The sequence below is a fragment of the Bolinopsis microptera genome, chromosome 11 (assembly GCF_026151205.1).
Source record: "Bolinopsis microptera isolate Bmic1 chromosome 11, MBARI_Bmic_1.0, whole genome shotgun sequence".
Classification (NCBI taxonomy): Eukaryota; Metazoa; Ctenophora; class Tentaculata; order Lobata; family Bolinopsidae; genus Bolinopsis; species Bolinopsis microptera.
The window spans coordinates 17,738,795-17,755,658 of record NC_087082.1 but is presented as its reverse complement, the minus strand read 5'-3'; the positions used below and the strand labels follow the sequence as shown (position 1 = coordinate 17,755,658).

General features: G+C 39.3%; 2 protein-coding genes across 4 annotated transcripts in view; one reads left to right on the top strand and one right to left on the bottom strand.

The window, feature by feature from the left end:
- The window catches only part of LOC134823189 (polyunsaturated fatty acid 5-lipoxygenase-like), a 1,185,970-nt gene that overhangs the window by 983,732 nt on the left and 185,374 nt on the right, over positions 1 to 16,864 (bottom strand). The window lies entirely within an intron of this gene.
- Positions 12,248 to 16,864, top strand: part of LOC134823171 (uncharacterized) — a 45,727-nt gene continuing 41,110 nt past the window's right edge. For 2 of the 3 annotated variants that reach the window (XR_010161254.1, XM_063834521.1), the window contains exon 1: positions 12,662 to 12,813. The gene's annotated coding sequence lies outside the window, so the exon portion shown is untranslated. Of the gene's footprint in view, positions 12,302 to 12,661; positions 12,814 to 16,864 lie in introns of those variants that run through there. The other variant, XM_063834522.1, reaches the window with a different exon arrangement.

Genomic DNA, 16,864 nt, shown 5'->3' with positions numbered 1-16,864 from the left:
TACTATATGAACTCCCGCTATTAGTATTACTACTCAAGAGCAAGCTTAGTAGTGAAAACTGAAGAGGGACAGTACACGAGAGATGCAGCTAACTACTACTTACTACCAGTACTACCAGTACTACCAGTACTACCAGTACTACCAGTACTACCAGTACCAGTACTACCAGTACCAGTACTACCAGTACTACCAGTACTACCAGTACCAGTACCAGTACCAGTACCAGTACCAGTACTACCACTACCAGTACCAGTACCAGTACCAGTACTACCAGTACCAGTACTACCAGTACTACCAGTACCACTACCAGTACCAGTACCAGTACTACCAGTACCAGTACTACCAGTACTACCAGTACCAGTACCAGTACTACCAGTACCAGTACCAGTACTACCAGTACCAGTACCAGTACTACCAGTACCAGTACCAGTACTACCAGTACTACCAGTACCAGTACTACCAGTACCAGTACTACCAGTACTACCAGTACTACCAGTACTACCAGTACTACCAGTACTACCAGTACCAGTACTACCAGTACTACCAGTACTACCAGTACCAGTACCAGTACTACCAGTACCACTACCAGTACTACCAGTACCACTACCAGTACTACCAGTACTACCAGTACTACCAGTACCAGTACCAGTACTACCAGTACCAGTACCAGTACTACCACTACCAGTACCAGTACCAGTACTACCAGTACCAGTACTACCAGTACTACCAGTACCACTACCAGTACCACTACCACTACCAGTACCAGTACCAGTACTACCAGTACCAGTACTACCAGTACCACTACCAGTACCAGTACCAGTACTACCAGTACCAGTACCAGTACTACCAGTACTACCAGTACCAGTACCAGTACTACCAGTACCAGTACCAGTACTACCAGTACTACCAGTACCAGTACCAGTACTACCAGTACCAGTACTTATAGTAATCCTATGATATTGCACTATGGTAGTAGTATTGGAAATATCGATTATCTTTGCTGACAAATAACTGTCAGCTTATACCGACTATTAGGGGTCGTTCACATATTACGTAATCAGGGAAAAAAAGTCAAAGGGGGGGGGGGGGGGTCAGGCCATGATTACGTAATATTACTGTCAGAAGGGGGGTGGGGGGTTGGGTCTTGATTACGGTTGATTACGGAGGGGGGAGGGGGTAAAAATTGCTAAAATATTGATTACGTAGGTAATATGTGAACGACCCCTTATGGATTGAGATTTTATCGAGTATTTCGCCGACAAATAAGGAAATTTAATAGTTGATTTGTAATACGACAGTTTGAGTGTCTCTTCTACCACATACTATATAGAATCTTAATCTTAAAGGAGGTATAAAGCTCATACCCATTTGTCAGCAACGCAAAATTGATAAAATTACCAATACTATAGTACCGCTGACTGGAAAGCAACAGATGCATATCCGTTGTAGTAAGAAAAATGGAATAAAGCAGTTCAGTATATCAATCTTAGTTGTAGTGAACAGTGGATTTTTACGTATTGAACGCATGTTCCAGTCATTTTTAGTGAACGTTAGTGAACGTCAGTGATTCATGAAAATAAACTTTTTGAAATATCAATTTCCCCAACTGATAATTATTCATGAACATCTATGAACATTTAATTGTCCTCATTCTCGTAAGTCAATTGTTAGTTAGCAGAATTGTAGACTTAGCGGAGAGATAAAAGACTAACGTATTACTATTAACTCTTACTCGGTTTTATAGATCTAGATTGTAGAGTACGCTTTATAAATATCTACCACATACCACACTTTATATTACCACAAAAGACTAGTAACCGAGTACCGGTCTAGAGATTTGGCTACTGAATCGAAAACAGTCGGATATCAATCTATTTTCCTATTAGCTAGACCAGAACTGAGTGGCAAACAGGAGAATAAAAACTATACTGAAAGGTTCTGGAATTTCTAACCGCTCATGGTTGCTTTATCTGCCATTGGACCGTGTGATGCTATGATGAGGACCCGGCAATAGCCATTGGATCACAAGCAAAAACTATTTATCGAACTAAAGTACGCTACCTGGACTCTAGTTCGCCATCTTCGACACGTACCGGGCCGAAGTACGACAGGGGTGATATCTGGCGAATTTAATTTGTCGAACTAGAGTAAATGAATCCTACTGAACACTACTAGTAATTTATCCATAACGTTCAGAACGAGAGATGAGTTTTAGTGAACGTATGTACAGAACATTTTTAGTGAACGTTCCGTACGTGCACTACAACTAAGATATCAATGAAACTCCAGCTTAAAGAATAATATATATTAAAGTGACATCGACAACGAAACTGATGCCTCCACGTTGAGTGATAAGTTAGCACCAAACTCCTAAGTGGTTTCGCTTAATGTAAAGTTTCACAGAAATGGAAATGCAGAAATGCAGCAATATCCATTACACTAGTGTTTATATAGGCCTGAGCAGAAGATTTCACAGTTTCACAGTACTGCTTTTACAGAGAGGAGCTCTGATGGATAGCTTTTAGCACTCCACTTGTAATTGGTCATTGACGTCATCCTCTATATTTGTACCAGAATCATTTGACAATAGAAACTCGAGATAGAAAATTAACACCTCGGATGAAAAATAAATCAATGCCTCTCTTATTAAGGTCCTTTTTGTGCCTGTGAAATATCAAACTTTCGTCGTGACAGAATGTGCTAACGCCTGACTACTAAACTAGCAACTTTCACGTGGCCAAAAATTAATCATTAATTATTGAAAAATAAAATAAAAAAGATGCATTTTCTATAGAGGGGGGGTCATGAGTATTTTTTCCCGATCCATGACTCAAAGTGCCGAAGGCACAAAAGAGTCAAGGACAAGGGTTAGCGAACGAGTTTTTTTTTGTATATGGTAGCTTTGCCGTTGCGACCGTCGTACGTGCGTGCTTGCCTGCGTACGTACGTAAGTGCCCGATTAGTTATAACTTTGCGCAGGTATATTAGGAACGTGGACGCACAAATGTCGCCCACGTTCCTAAGGGGACGTCCGGCAAATAGGGAGGGGGGTGGTTTTGGAATTTCGAACAAATCCGGACAGGGGGAGGGGGTGGTTTCTGAAAATCCGGACGTCCGGAAATTTTGGCAGAATTAACGAAAAAGTCCCATTTATTTCAACTCTTTGAATTTTATTTCAACTCTTTGAATTTTATTAACAATGAATTTGAGTTGGTTTTATTTGTACTCCTAAAAGTAGCTGGAAATCCGGACGTCCGGGGAGGGGGGGGGGTGGTTTTGAAAATTCGGGGGTAAACACTAAACCCTCATGGGGTCCCCAGGTTGTATGAAATATGATAAAATACGCCATCACGGATCTGGAAATTGAGCGGCCATCCACAAAAGAAAAGCGGCCGCATTTCTTGTAGGAGCTAAAAACTAATACTTGAACTAAATTAAAAGAACTGAGTTCCATACCTTTATACTCCTTACTAGAACAGTATAACCTGCCAAGACACGCGCCGAGTTGAACTCGTCCACGGTCCTGGGACAAATATTTAACGAGTTACGAATGTCACCTGTTAACGCGTTACTTGTATAACAGTAAACCGGAATTTAAAGCATAGGTTATTGCCCAGTTGCACGATTGACCCAAGTTTAAGAATGCAAAGATTTCAATCCGATTCCCCTATGATTTAGCAATGATCGACGCGACGGCTACCACGCCTAGCTAAAAGTCTTGGCAAATGGTTTAAATAGGTTGAATAGTTTAAATGGGCAGCTACCATTTTATATCAGATTATATGGAGTGCGCTTCGATAACCTACACTATACCAGTGCTTTATAGGTGAAATAACCGCAATAGCTTCAATCTACCTGTAACGCCAGTCTACCTTTGAACTCTCTCAAGCTTACCATAACAGCTAGCTGCAGTATTGAAACAAATGAAGACGATGTTCATGGACTTACCGAGCAACTCTTTTACTGCTTATACTTACCTTAGTTCGTATATTAATGGCGGGTAAAAATAATGGCGGATTTTCGAAAATTATTATGCCATATTTTATTTATTATGGCGGGTAAAAATAAAAATATGCTGAAATTTAAGAAAAACCTTGCCTCTGGTCCCTAGGGTCAGCTGACTCCGGGCCAAAGGAAAATTACCGACTGCCAAGGTTTGATGCTTAGGCAGTCGAGACCTCTTATTAGAAATTTATACATCGCTTTATAACCAAAAAGAACTCAAGATTCAGTTCAAGCCATCTAAAGCGACTCATGAACAATGAACATGTACATAAGAACTTAGTATTTTACAAAGTATGGTAAGTTATTATATGATACTTATATTATGTGAATATTATATGATATGCTTTCACAGAACAAAAGAAAATGGGCCTATCATGGTACTCCGGCATTACGTCGATGAATCAATTTCTGGCAGAAACGAACGAAAGGCAAAAATCACCCATTCAGAAACGAGATGTTCTCCGTTCTTGCTTTAGAACGCAATGGGATGAAGAGAGACAGCTCAACAGAAAACTTGAATTCTACAATTCGATTCGTTTTGGTTGTGAAAAATATCTTCTCTCTATCCTCCATATAACTATATAACCAGTCAAAAAGACTAGCCCAAATAAGGACTAGCTCTCACCGCCTAAATATTGAAACGGGACGCCATGGACATGTCAGAAGAAACAACATCCTAAATCGTATCTGCTCTACATGTTCCACTAAGGACAAGAACACTCTGGAGTACATGGCAGAGTTGCCCTTCTTTGATCCCATAATTGAAGATGAGGTTCATGTGCTTAGAACCTGCCCCCTCTACCAAGACAACAGGGACCGCCTTAGCCCTGAAGCTAAAACCAACCTCTTCGAGGGAATGGATCTCATATCCACTCAACCAAAGCTTTTAAAAGAGATAATTGCTAAATTTTTCGTTGATATAGATGCACTTCGTTTCCCGAGAGACTTAGCTTAAATTATAATATTTGTTTCTTCACGGTTTTCGAATCTTATTTCTATGTTATGATTTCATTCTTGTATTGTCAAACCAGGAGTGTTAGGGCTTCTCTTGACCAATTAACGTTTAATCCGTTTAATCCGTTTAATCTGTTTATGATACTTATGTGAATACTTTTTCAAAGAGATGAGTTTATATGTCTTATCAGAGGCAATTCTATGAAGTCAAATAAAAAACCAGACTTGACAGCGTTATAAATTAACAGTTTAACGTTAACATAATACTGCTTCCTGTCAGGCAGACCTTGTTACGCTCTGATAGTTATAATGTTCTTAAACATCGCAATAGTAGCGCCTAGTAGTTTGCTAGTTTAGTTATATGTAGGGGCTGAGTTAAGAGGTAGAGCGGAGGGAGAGTACTAATAAAGGTTTTTAATACCTAGAACAGCTCAAAGTCAATTTAAACCACCCTCTTAAATACGCTACTTGGTCAGACCTGCTATTTGCGTGGCCTATAAAAGTATGAACAACACGGTCCTACTAACCGCTACCGACATACTCTTAACCTGGCCATGAGAAATACTTACTACTTAAAACTTGCTACCTACATTTTATTTTCATACCTTAAAGTCATGAGACGTACGAGACTTGCTAATGGAGACACAAAGATCTCGATCAAAAATCATCTTTCTGAGATTTTTGATTTCGCAACTTTTATTACAGAAATATTGAACCAATGATACGATCGCTGCTGGGGGGGGGGGGGGGGATCAGGTACTGCGACGTTAAATCAGGCCAAGGCTAATGTTTCATCTCTTAAATGGACGTACGAACGCACTAAAATGCGAAAATAACAGCGACAAAATATACCCCACTGTTCTTGCTAATTAATCTGCCCGATCGTATGAGATGAGTAAGAACTATAGCAGTCGGGCTGAATAAATAGTGGTGCCTGGAATTTCAGATTAAGGATTGAGCCAAGTCCATCGAGATTTTACCGTTGATAAGACTGAGATCGACTTGTGTTTTAATTAACCTGGCCCTCAATGGTACATATGTAAGGTTACCGATTTACGAATCAAATTGGAGGTGACCTGGCCATGGGGTTCATTAATTTTGATTTTGAATTTGCAAAAATCAACTCGGACTCTTGAAACATCGTTTTAGTTGGTCCTAAAAAGGAAGAACAACGCACTTTTATTTCCCAAGGGATAATCTTTAAAATAATTCAATAAATATTCCCTTTTAAAACATGCTAAAAAAAGAGCGAGGCAGGCGGCTACAGAGAGTCAAATATAAAGAGAGCATGCAATGTGAACCAGGCTCACGAGCTTGGTCCTGTTGGTGTGCTATTCTTACGTACCTTTTCCTTGTAGCACAGTATTGTTAGCACTGTACATTGTTAGCACTGTACATTGTTAGCACTTTATTGTTTCAAAGGCAGATTATGTGATTACAAAGACTAGCTGACAATATTCGTACTAAATATATACGTTGATGTGGTCGATTTTGGCTTGAGATAATACATAATTTATAAGGGTACAGCATTGCAGGCAGAGAGTGTGTTTTAGCAGCCTTTATGATGGATTAGCAATTAGCTCATTATGGCACCCAACCCTGTTAATTGTAGAATTAATATAATTATGAAGTGCTGAAAAAGCTTGGTAGGTTCGTTAGAGGGATCACTGAGGGTAATGATCTAATCTTTGATCTGATCTCCGATCAACGTTAATTCTGAAAAAATATGCGGTAGAAGCCATTATCTTCATTTAAACCAATTTGAAATTTGGTCCTTAGCTTTATTATTTCATCAGCCAAAAAAAGCCCCTCATATATATCTGATCTATGCCTAGTTGGTGCACCAAAATTCACAACTGAAGACATGGCCTGTGCTTGACTTACTTAAAGTTAAAGCACTAGCCACTAACGTTACCATGAGGTGTGATTATTATCAGTTCTACCCTGATGCTCAACCCACAACAATCTAATATTGTATCAGATTATCAGACCATTATTCTTGTCAGGCCAATGTTAGTATCATGACTTCTTTATACACGTGAAATTATATTGGTATGACAACATGATGTTATATTTTGAACCTATCTGATTGTGGATTGATAGAGAACCCTCAGAACTTGTTTCAAATTCAATGATTGGATCGACGAAGTGGGACCAGGAGATCACGTAATTTGATTTTGAAACTTTCATCAAATATATACTATATGATTGGAGAAACCAGTAACATCCATGTTAGAACATCTAATGTTCTGGAGTCTGGGCTCTTACTCTGACTAGATATGATCAAGATATAAAAGTTCCTCTATCAGTTCACCACCAATTTGGTTATTATAATCTGCAAACCTCAATCTGGTTCAATTCAATAATATTGAATTGAACCAGATTGAGGTTTGCAGATTATAATAACCAAATTGGTGGTGAATTTAATTTTAAATATTGAATCAATATTTAAAATTCACGATTCTTTGGACAATTCTGCGTGTGAGCTTACCTGGAGACGTTTGGATACACGAAGTCAAGATTTAAAAATAAAGAATAATGAACGTAATTACGCAAGTAGTCATAACAGTATAATTAACAGTATAATTCTTGTAAGTCAAAGGCTATCATCTTTTGAAGCTTTGATATGTTAACTCACAACTTGATGATTCCATAAATTATCAATAATATGTTGAAAATCAGAAAGTACTGCTCGGTGCAACCATTTGAAGCGTTTGATTCTCTAGCTTTGATCTTAATTTCTGTACGATGAATTCTGGACTCCCAATATGATGCGGATGAGTCAAAACGTGGGTACTGTAATACTGTATGCATAATTTTTTAAATGAACATAATTATTGTCTAACCGGGGTCTAACTGTCGTTCATTTCCCATCTCCTTACTAATGCGGATTCCTGACATCAATCTTACCATCACTGAGTAGCGAATACTGATTAGACAGGGTTGCCAATAATCAACCCAATATAACTATAAGCAGATGCAAGTAAAAGCTTTCCAGGACAATTTTGCATAAATTATTGAACCGCTCAAGAAGTCTAAAATACAAATTGATCCGGAACAAAGTACAAGTAGGTACGCATCACAAGGAGAATTATGATAACAGGGTTGCAGCTACAATACCATAATACCTTGTTCAGTGCTGCGCGAGATAAAGCCCGAATGTAGTTGAAACTAACTATGAAATACTAAGTCAAGATGTTATGTCTTAAAATGTACGAAGGTTTTTTATGAAAGAACTAGGAAGCTAATCAGCTAATAGTATTCTCTGAAAGTCAGTATATCCATCCCAACCGAAGATACAGCCGATTTAAATGTAAAACAAAATGAACACAACGTTGAGAAAAGAAACAAAAAAGATTACAATGATCAAACTTCCTATTTCTCATCTAATTTGCACGATGAAAACGTTATAAACACGGTTTAAGTCCCCATTTAGAAAGTCCATGAATCAACTGCAGACGATTCAGACTTGTTAATTAAATTGCAAAGGAATATAACAAGAGATCTTGATTCCTTTTATTTTTGGTTTCCGCAGGTGCTGTGACAGGCCGCTCATGTTGTTACTTAATACTTATAATCCCCAATGTAATTTTTTCAATGAAATATTATCTTACCAGTTTATAATAATTTTATAAAATTATTAAAAAACTTGTTTACCAATTAAAATTCATGCTAAAGGAAAAACATGCTCGATGAAATTATACTTGAGTTAATAAAAGTTGCATGACGAAAACATGAACAACTTTCAAAGTCTCTAATCAGCGACTGACGAGTCTACTCGAGGATCATGAGCACTGTAATGACCAGCTGTTGGGCAGCTGTAATTAACCTAGCCAGGCTGATACCGCTGTCTCTAGTACTCTATTACAGTTGATGAGACGAGATGGCTACGACCGATTGGAGACATGAATGACTACTTAAGCATGTAAAATGATAATACGGCGATTACCAGGTTCAGTCCTTAAACATTAGTCCGGACATCATGACATAGGAGCCAGGGTCAGTCCTGGTCCTGACTCCTATGTCAAGACTAATGTTTAAATGATATAACAATTGCGTACTGAAATACAAATTTGGAATGTTCACCAAATTCTTCTTGAGATGAAGAAATTACAGTGAAAACTAGGAAATATAGAAAGCACGAAATATAGGAGCCCACTATAAACTTGCCATATACAACTATCATAACTTTCCTATCTAATTTTATAGAACCTTAGCTCCTATCAATGTTTCGTGTGATCGAATTAACTTTAAAATTGTTAAGCTTGTGTGGCTTTTGGACTAACTATTTTATCGAGTAATCTGGAACTTAAGCCATATCAATATTTCATGTGATTAAATTAATTGTTATGGTTGTGTGGCAACGTTTTTAAAATGTTTAAAACTTTAAAAGTTAGGAAACAACATGGGTCGACATTTTACATAAAATCGGAAATTGGAATGGATCTCCCGATGCATAAACAAATTATATATCTATCCACGTATCTCTTCATCTGCTTTGATCTACTTATCTACAATATACCTACGTCAGTTAAAGGAATATCATTTGTATGATGGCAAGAGATGACACAGCCACTAATGACGAAGTAAGGGTACACTATAAGCGTTAGTCCTTGTAATTCAGATCCGCAAAACACCACTACTATTTAAATTATAATAGCTGGTTTGGGGCAATATGTGTATTATCATCTGAGCCTTAATCTCGTAATAGACTCAGATCTCAGATTAATCTAATGTCTATAACACATGAATCGAACCATAAGGACTAAGGAACCACATCACTGTACTATTTAGTTATAGTGTATCTCGGTTCTTTTGCGATAGTCAAAACGCGACAACTAGCGCTGGATGGCGACAACTAGCGCTATCCAGCGCTAGTTGTCGCCATCCAGCGCTAGTTGTCGCTATCCAGCGCTGGATAACGCTGGCCAGCGCAAAATATATTTGTTCGATAATTGTCGCTATCCAGCGCTAGTTGTCGCCATCCAGCGCTAGTTGTCGCCATCCAGCGCTAGTTGTCGCTATCCAGCGCTAGTTGTCGCTGGCTATGCGACTCTGTCGCACGCGATAGTTTGCGATGGCCAGCGCAACTGGCCATCGCAGAAAACAGTTCGATAACTAGCGCTGGATAGCGCTGGATAGCGACAACTAGCGCTGGATGGCGACAACTAGCGCTGGCCAGCGCTAGTTGTCGCTATCCAGCGCAAGTTGTCGCTATCCAGCGCTATCCAGCGCTAGTTGTCGCTATCCAGCGCTATCCAGCGCTAGTTGTCGCTATCCAGCGCTATCCAGCGCTAGCCAGCGCTGGCCAGCGCTAGCCAGCGCTGGCCAGCGCTATCCAGCGCTAACCAGCGCAAAATATCAATTTTTGATAAATTTTCGATAAATGTTCGATAATTGTCGCGACAAATAGCGCTGGATAGCGACAACTAGCGCTGTCCAGCGCTAAGCGATAGCCAGCGCTGGCCAGCGCTGGCCATCGATATCCAGCGCAAAATTTTTGCGCTATTACTCGTCAGCTAGCGCTGGCCAGCGCTAGCCAGCGCTAACCAGCGCTAACCAGCGCTAACCAGCGCTAACCAGCGCTAACCAGTAAGTAAGAGTAATATCGCAACTATATTGCGCTGGCCAGTGCTGGCTGACGAGTAGTACTAATATCGAGCGTGCTAAATCACTCTACAGTCGATCTTTGAGATTGTTCTAAAAGGGCCCCCGATGGTTGTAACCAACTTCAATCGATGCAATGTATTTTCGAACGCTAATTCCGAATCAACCCCCATGATATAGGGTTAAAATGCTCTGATCCTGACGAGATATTGGCGAAAAACTGTATCGATCACGTGATATGACCGTATAAGGAAGTTAGTCTAATTTCTCGTTAGGGTTAGGGTTTCAGCAAATGTTTTTGTTAAGGATTGGGTTAGGGTTAGGGTTGGGATCAGATTAGAGGGTTAGGGTTTCAAAAAGTCGTTCAGAACCAGCTAGAGTCAGAGAATGGGTTAAAAAAGTCACGTGACAGTCGAGTGTAAACTGTAAAGTGATTAATCATCATCCGAGTAATATCGCAAGTATATGATTTTGATACATTGCGCTGGCTAGCGCTGGCCAGCGCTGGCTAGCGCTGGCTAACGCTGGCTAGCGCTGGCTAGCGCTGGTTAGCGCTGGCTAGCGCTGGCCAGCGCTAGCTGACGATTAATAGCGCAAAAATTTTACGCTGGATATCGATGGCCAGCGCTGGCCAGCGCTGGCTATCGCTTAGCGCTGGCCAGCGCTAGTTGTCGCTATCCAGCGCTAGTTGTCGCTATCCAGCGCTAGTTATCGAACTGTTTTCTGCGATGGCCAGTTGCGCTGGCCATCGCAAACTATCGCGTGCGACAGTGTCGCATAGCCAGCGACAACTAGCGCTGGATAGCGACAACTAGCGCTGGATGGCGACAACTAGCGCTGGATGGCGACAACTAGCGCTGAATAGCGACAATTATCGAACATATATATTTTGCGCTGGCCAGCGTTATCCAGCGCTGGATAGCGACAACTAGCGCTGGATGGCGACAACTAGCGCTGGATAGCGCTAGTTGTCGCCATCCAGCGCTAGTTGTCGCGTTTTGACTATCGCAAAAGAACCTGTATCTCTATAAAGAATAAATATACTACTATGATAACGTTAATTGTACTTAGTGCGACTGTTAATTAATCCAGCATATTATTGTCTATTGAATAATGCAGAACATACAATGCTATTGGTGCAGCTGTGCAAGTATATAAATATTATTATAATAATAATATAATATTATCCTAGACAATGAAAAGGTTTCTAGGCTTTGAAGTGTCTCAATTTTATTAAACGATAGCCAAAATAATTATAACTAATGCCTGTTTAGACGAACGGTTTGTTAGAGCATCACCAATTACTTCAATTAAGCTGTTACGCTGTTCTATAATTGGACAGTTTAGTTTAGATAAGTGCTGTAATGCTGTTTTAATATTCAAAATATGAAATCAGGTTTTATGAGAATTTATTCCAATCACGTTAAAACTAGATATTTTACTCCTAGCAATAATGCTTTGAACATCTTATGATATTTTTCAGTAACTCTAATTATGGTGATGCATTGGATTATTAATTATTTGTAGGTTAGATTTTATATATAAATAAACGCAGCATCAACTAATCTTATCAACCAGCCATCTTTATTCCACCTCTTTCAGAAGCATCTGACAGCAGGCTAGAGTTTCTCAACAAATGTAGTAATAGTTGGGACACGTTACATTCTCTTGTGGCGACCTCACTTCAGAAAGAGGAATACCCAAATATGCAGGATGAATATGAGCCTGTTGGAGTGTAAGTACCCTAGATCTCCGGCTATCCAGATTCCAGCTGGTACTTTTGTACCACCCATTTTCTTGTTAAATTGTTTACTAACTAGAACCCTGCAATAGCAGATATATCTTGAAGTTCTGGTCTAGAATCTCACAATTTGTAGTGGTGGAATTAAACTAATTAGTTTGTAAGTCCCCGTCTGCCCGCACCCAACCTAGCCCTGACCACTGCCTGCACTGTTTGCTTCATCTGCAATGGCGACTCACAGCAACCATCCCCTAAGAACCCTCAACCTCCAATAGTGAAGTTCAGTCACCCTTTGAACGCTCCACAGCGCTCAGTTTAGTAGACACAATTACACATCAGCTAGTTGAATTTCCTGAACATTGGCCACTGGTATTGGTCACTTCTCTGCAGACTTCATTTGAATTTTGGAAGATTGTACTTTGTGCGCTTGTTAGCTTGGTTTGGTTTATTGTATAAAGTTTGCTCTGAGAAAGATATCGTGGTGGACTGGCATCCTCTGAAGACAGGTAATCTTTAATATTTGGCATCTTTTACCTTTTTAGAGATTATTCTCACTGCTTCTCAGGCGATTTGTCACCTCGTGTTAATTCCTCAGTCGGCCAGTCGGGTGACAAGTTATGATTGGTATTTATTTACCTTAAAAACTAATGCTACGGGAAACATTTGAGCCCCATAAAAATGTCTATGTTCTTAAGCTTTTTTTTTTGAAATATAGGCTGAAATGGAGGTTGGTTAGTGGAGACTGAGAGGGCAGAATGCTCGAATCAGTCTCAGGCGAGCAAACGATAAAACTAATTTAACTTTTGTAGTGTTCCCGTTATCCTACTAAATTGTCGAAGCAGCAGGTAATTTTTCTAATGCTAACAGCAACAGTCGTCTACTGAGATGCCAATAAAGCAATATTTTTGGTCGGCTGGTAGATTTAATCTTCGGTAGAACTTTCGGTAGAACTTTGCAGAAGCAAGCAAATGCCTTAAAACCGTTTATTAGAAACTGCCAATATAGCAGACAATATTTCAACTCTATTAGCCGGCGCGAATCGGAATACGAAATCCATATTTTATTTCTATTTCCATAACTCAAGGCGTTAAACATCGTTCTAATTCAACAAAACGTGATCCAAAATCAGTTCCCCTAGGCTATCAACTTCCCAGACGGTTGTCATGTCCCAACATATTAACCTGTTTATAGTGTTTAACATCTTCCTCAGTCGAGTCTTTACTAGGAAACGACCCAAATTTGCGTTACGTTTTGGTTTGAGCAGTTGTTACGTTTAAGCTGGTTCTAAAATATTTTACCGAACCATTTTTGCTGAACCTTAACGTTACGGAAATGGTAGGAAAACATTAATCCTGTAATCTTCTGCCATGCAGCCTGGGCTTCATCATCGACTATTATTCCATAATCCAACTTAAAAATCGCTTCTACCATCCAAATATTTAGTAAACTCTGTCCTAACAATCAAATGATGATCACTGATTGAAAAGTAACATAGAGTAAGATAATGATCGTCCACAGCAGTAGTCTATCATGTCCAATGAAGTTCACAACTCACAAGTGTAAATGCTATCTAATGACTCCCAAAACGTTTGGTTCGGTTTTCAGGTTCAGTAACCGATAATATGTGTTTTTAGTGCTCATTTAAGTTGAGTCCTCCTGGTAAAAGGCAACCAGTTATCGACAGTTAGAGATAATGATACACACTGCATAGTTAGAGATACATTTGATCCAACTTCATATAATCGTCGTAAAGTTCACCTTTTATCAAATTTAAGTTGATTAAGCTCTAATAAATCGTATAGTAAAAAAGTGAATGTTTGTGGAGCCGAGGTCGAAATGTAAAATCAGTAAACATGTTAACACAAACCTATATACAATACATTGTCGGTAAACGACACAAATTAGCCTGTGCACGAGCTGAAGCTAAAGATTGACGGTGTTTTGTCGAACACATTTCCATCAGCATTTTGACAGCATATATCAAACCTTATTCCAGCATATTCCAAACCTTATTTCTAGCCCGATATAATGACCCTGTCACACACTAGTATATAGTATAGGAGACTACTAACAACTTATCATGTTATGTTATTGGCGCCTTTTAGCGTGTTCATTTACTGTTCATTTACTGTTCATTTACTGTTCATTCGCTGCTTTTAACTGCACTTACCGCCAAATGTTCATTACCTCTGAATATATCTGACAACGAAACCTTTTTCCCGTAATGAATCGGTTAACAGTAAAGATTCTCATTTGTTACTGCTCAATATTGTTCGGTTTTCACGTGAGATACAGATATGTATACTGTATAGACAGTTTTTGGGAGTTCCAAATAATTTCTGATTATTCTGATTTCTTGCGACAAATGATACTGCACTGTTAGGATAAACGACGTTTCAAAGTAACAACTTCGTATTCATGCTGACAAAATTGGTAAATATGTGAGAAAACTGTCTCATAAAATTTATTAATCAAAAATGGCTAAACGACAACAAATTGTTCAAATACTAGACTAAAATTAGAATAGAATTATATTAACAGATGATAAGGTAAAAGATACAATACATGCGAGATGGTGTATACACAATGGGAGTGAAATTATAGTGAGTGGTTACTGATAATGAGCGCGATGTGAAAAAACACTAAAACTTACTACTACTAGAAAACTGAAACTGTATGCAATAAAAAGGGGGAATGAAACTATAATATCTAAAATTATTCAGTACTAGCTATGATAAAACGCTTAATAGTATCCAGTTCTTCTCTCTTGTTAATTGTAGGGTTCGGATTAATTATGAACATCGCTTCGAAAATCTTTCTTCTGACAGTATTGGGCTCAATTCATAAAACATCTACTTCTAAACTGGGATTTAACCCCTCATGACAGCTCGAATAATGTATGGCAAAAGCTTGACTAACATTAGAAGGGGTAGCAGGGTAGGTAGCGTAGCGTAAGTGCTTACCTACACAAGCATGTACTTTCCTACTGGTTTCTCCAACGTACAGCTGGTCACATAATTTACACTTAATCTTATATACAACATTCTTCACTTCACAATCTTTATTACAAACTATCAAAGGACAAATTTTACATGAATTAATACTGCACACACGTTTATCGTACGGTCTGTTACTACATAAAATATTTCTCAACTTCGAAGTAGGTTGAAAGTTTACTTTGATAGGTAAATTATTCTGCTTTACATAATTTCTAATCTTATTGCTAGCACTGTCCGAAATAAAATATAAATTAAGAACTGTCCTGGAATCATCCTCAACACTCTGACGCCTGTTAGAATTACTACTGCTACAATAACGTCTTGGGTTCTGGTAACCGTTTTTCTGTAATAGATCATCAAGGAGTCTGAGAGAGTGCTCCTTTTCCGCTGGGCCAGACGAGATGCGGCAAGCCTCGCTATATAGGTTCTTCACTGTATTAATCTTAACAGACTAAGGATGGCAAGAGTCGTTGTGCAGGGTAAATCCTGGGTAATATCCTTTTGTTTCTGCTTGCGGTACAATCTGCTGGTTAATTTACCGTTTGGCTCGATCCGGTGGGTTGGTGTTAGTCACGTCAGTACAAAGCGGTTAAACTGTGCTAGCTTGTCCTCTAAAACCGGGTGGGTGGGGTCAGGTGTACCGGTGAATGGTGAGGGAAAGGGACACAATCTCCTCACTTTGCTGGAACTCGACTCCTCGGTGGGCTCAATCGGGGCACTAACTTCGCACTAGTGTCTGAGTTGGCACGCTGAGTGATAGCGTGTTTGTGTCTGATCTAACACACACTGAGCGATATCAACGGCAACTTTATCCTTAATGACTGGTCAATTCGCGGAGACACGGCGAAGTTAGGTCCGAGAGCTAAAACTGACTTCTGCTGCTCGGAGACACTGTCGGTGTTGAGAGTAGTGACTCTGTCGTCAGCAGGTTGAGTAGTAGGTGGAGGAGGAGGAGGAGTAGGAGGGTAGTATTTCTCCAACAACCAAGAAAACTTCTTCTGTTAACGGTCCTTATAATGCTGCTTAACATAACTAAAACGTGGTGTTCCTCGCAAATAGTAGCAATACTGATGAAAGTAGAATGGTCCACTTTATGATATGTATGGTCTATTAATTTCATAAAATTGTGTCTTTTAGGTTTTACCCCGTCGTGCATAGATCTGCTGGTTGCACTTGCAGAATGCAGTGTTTCCATTCATGGACACAATTAATTAAAGTTACTCTGTTAAATTATATTTATATATAAATATAATTTCAGCGAGTAACTGTAATTGAGTAGATAAACGACTTGTACGTCATCACGCGACCTTTACGCCGTGCAACTTTGTATTTGCTTTCCTGCAAACAGAAGGCAATACATTCACTTTACTCATTTACTGGGTTGTGATACTTGTTAACGCTACCTATTCATCGCTTTCGTCTACAACATACATGTACTTTTGGTAGACGATTCGTCTGTAATTCCCACATTACCACCTGACTTTTAACTTAGAACCGTGCCTTTAAACCCTTATAATTAGGTAATTTCTCCAACTGCAACTTAACTGGCCGACTGACT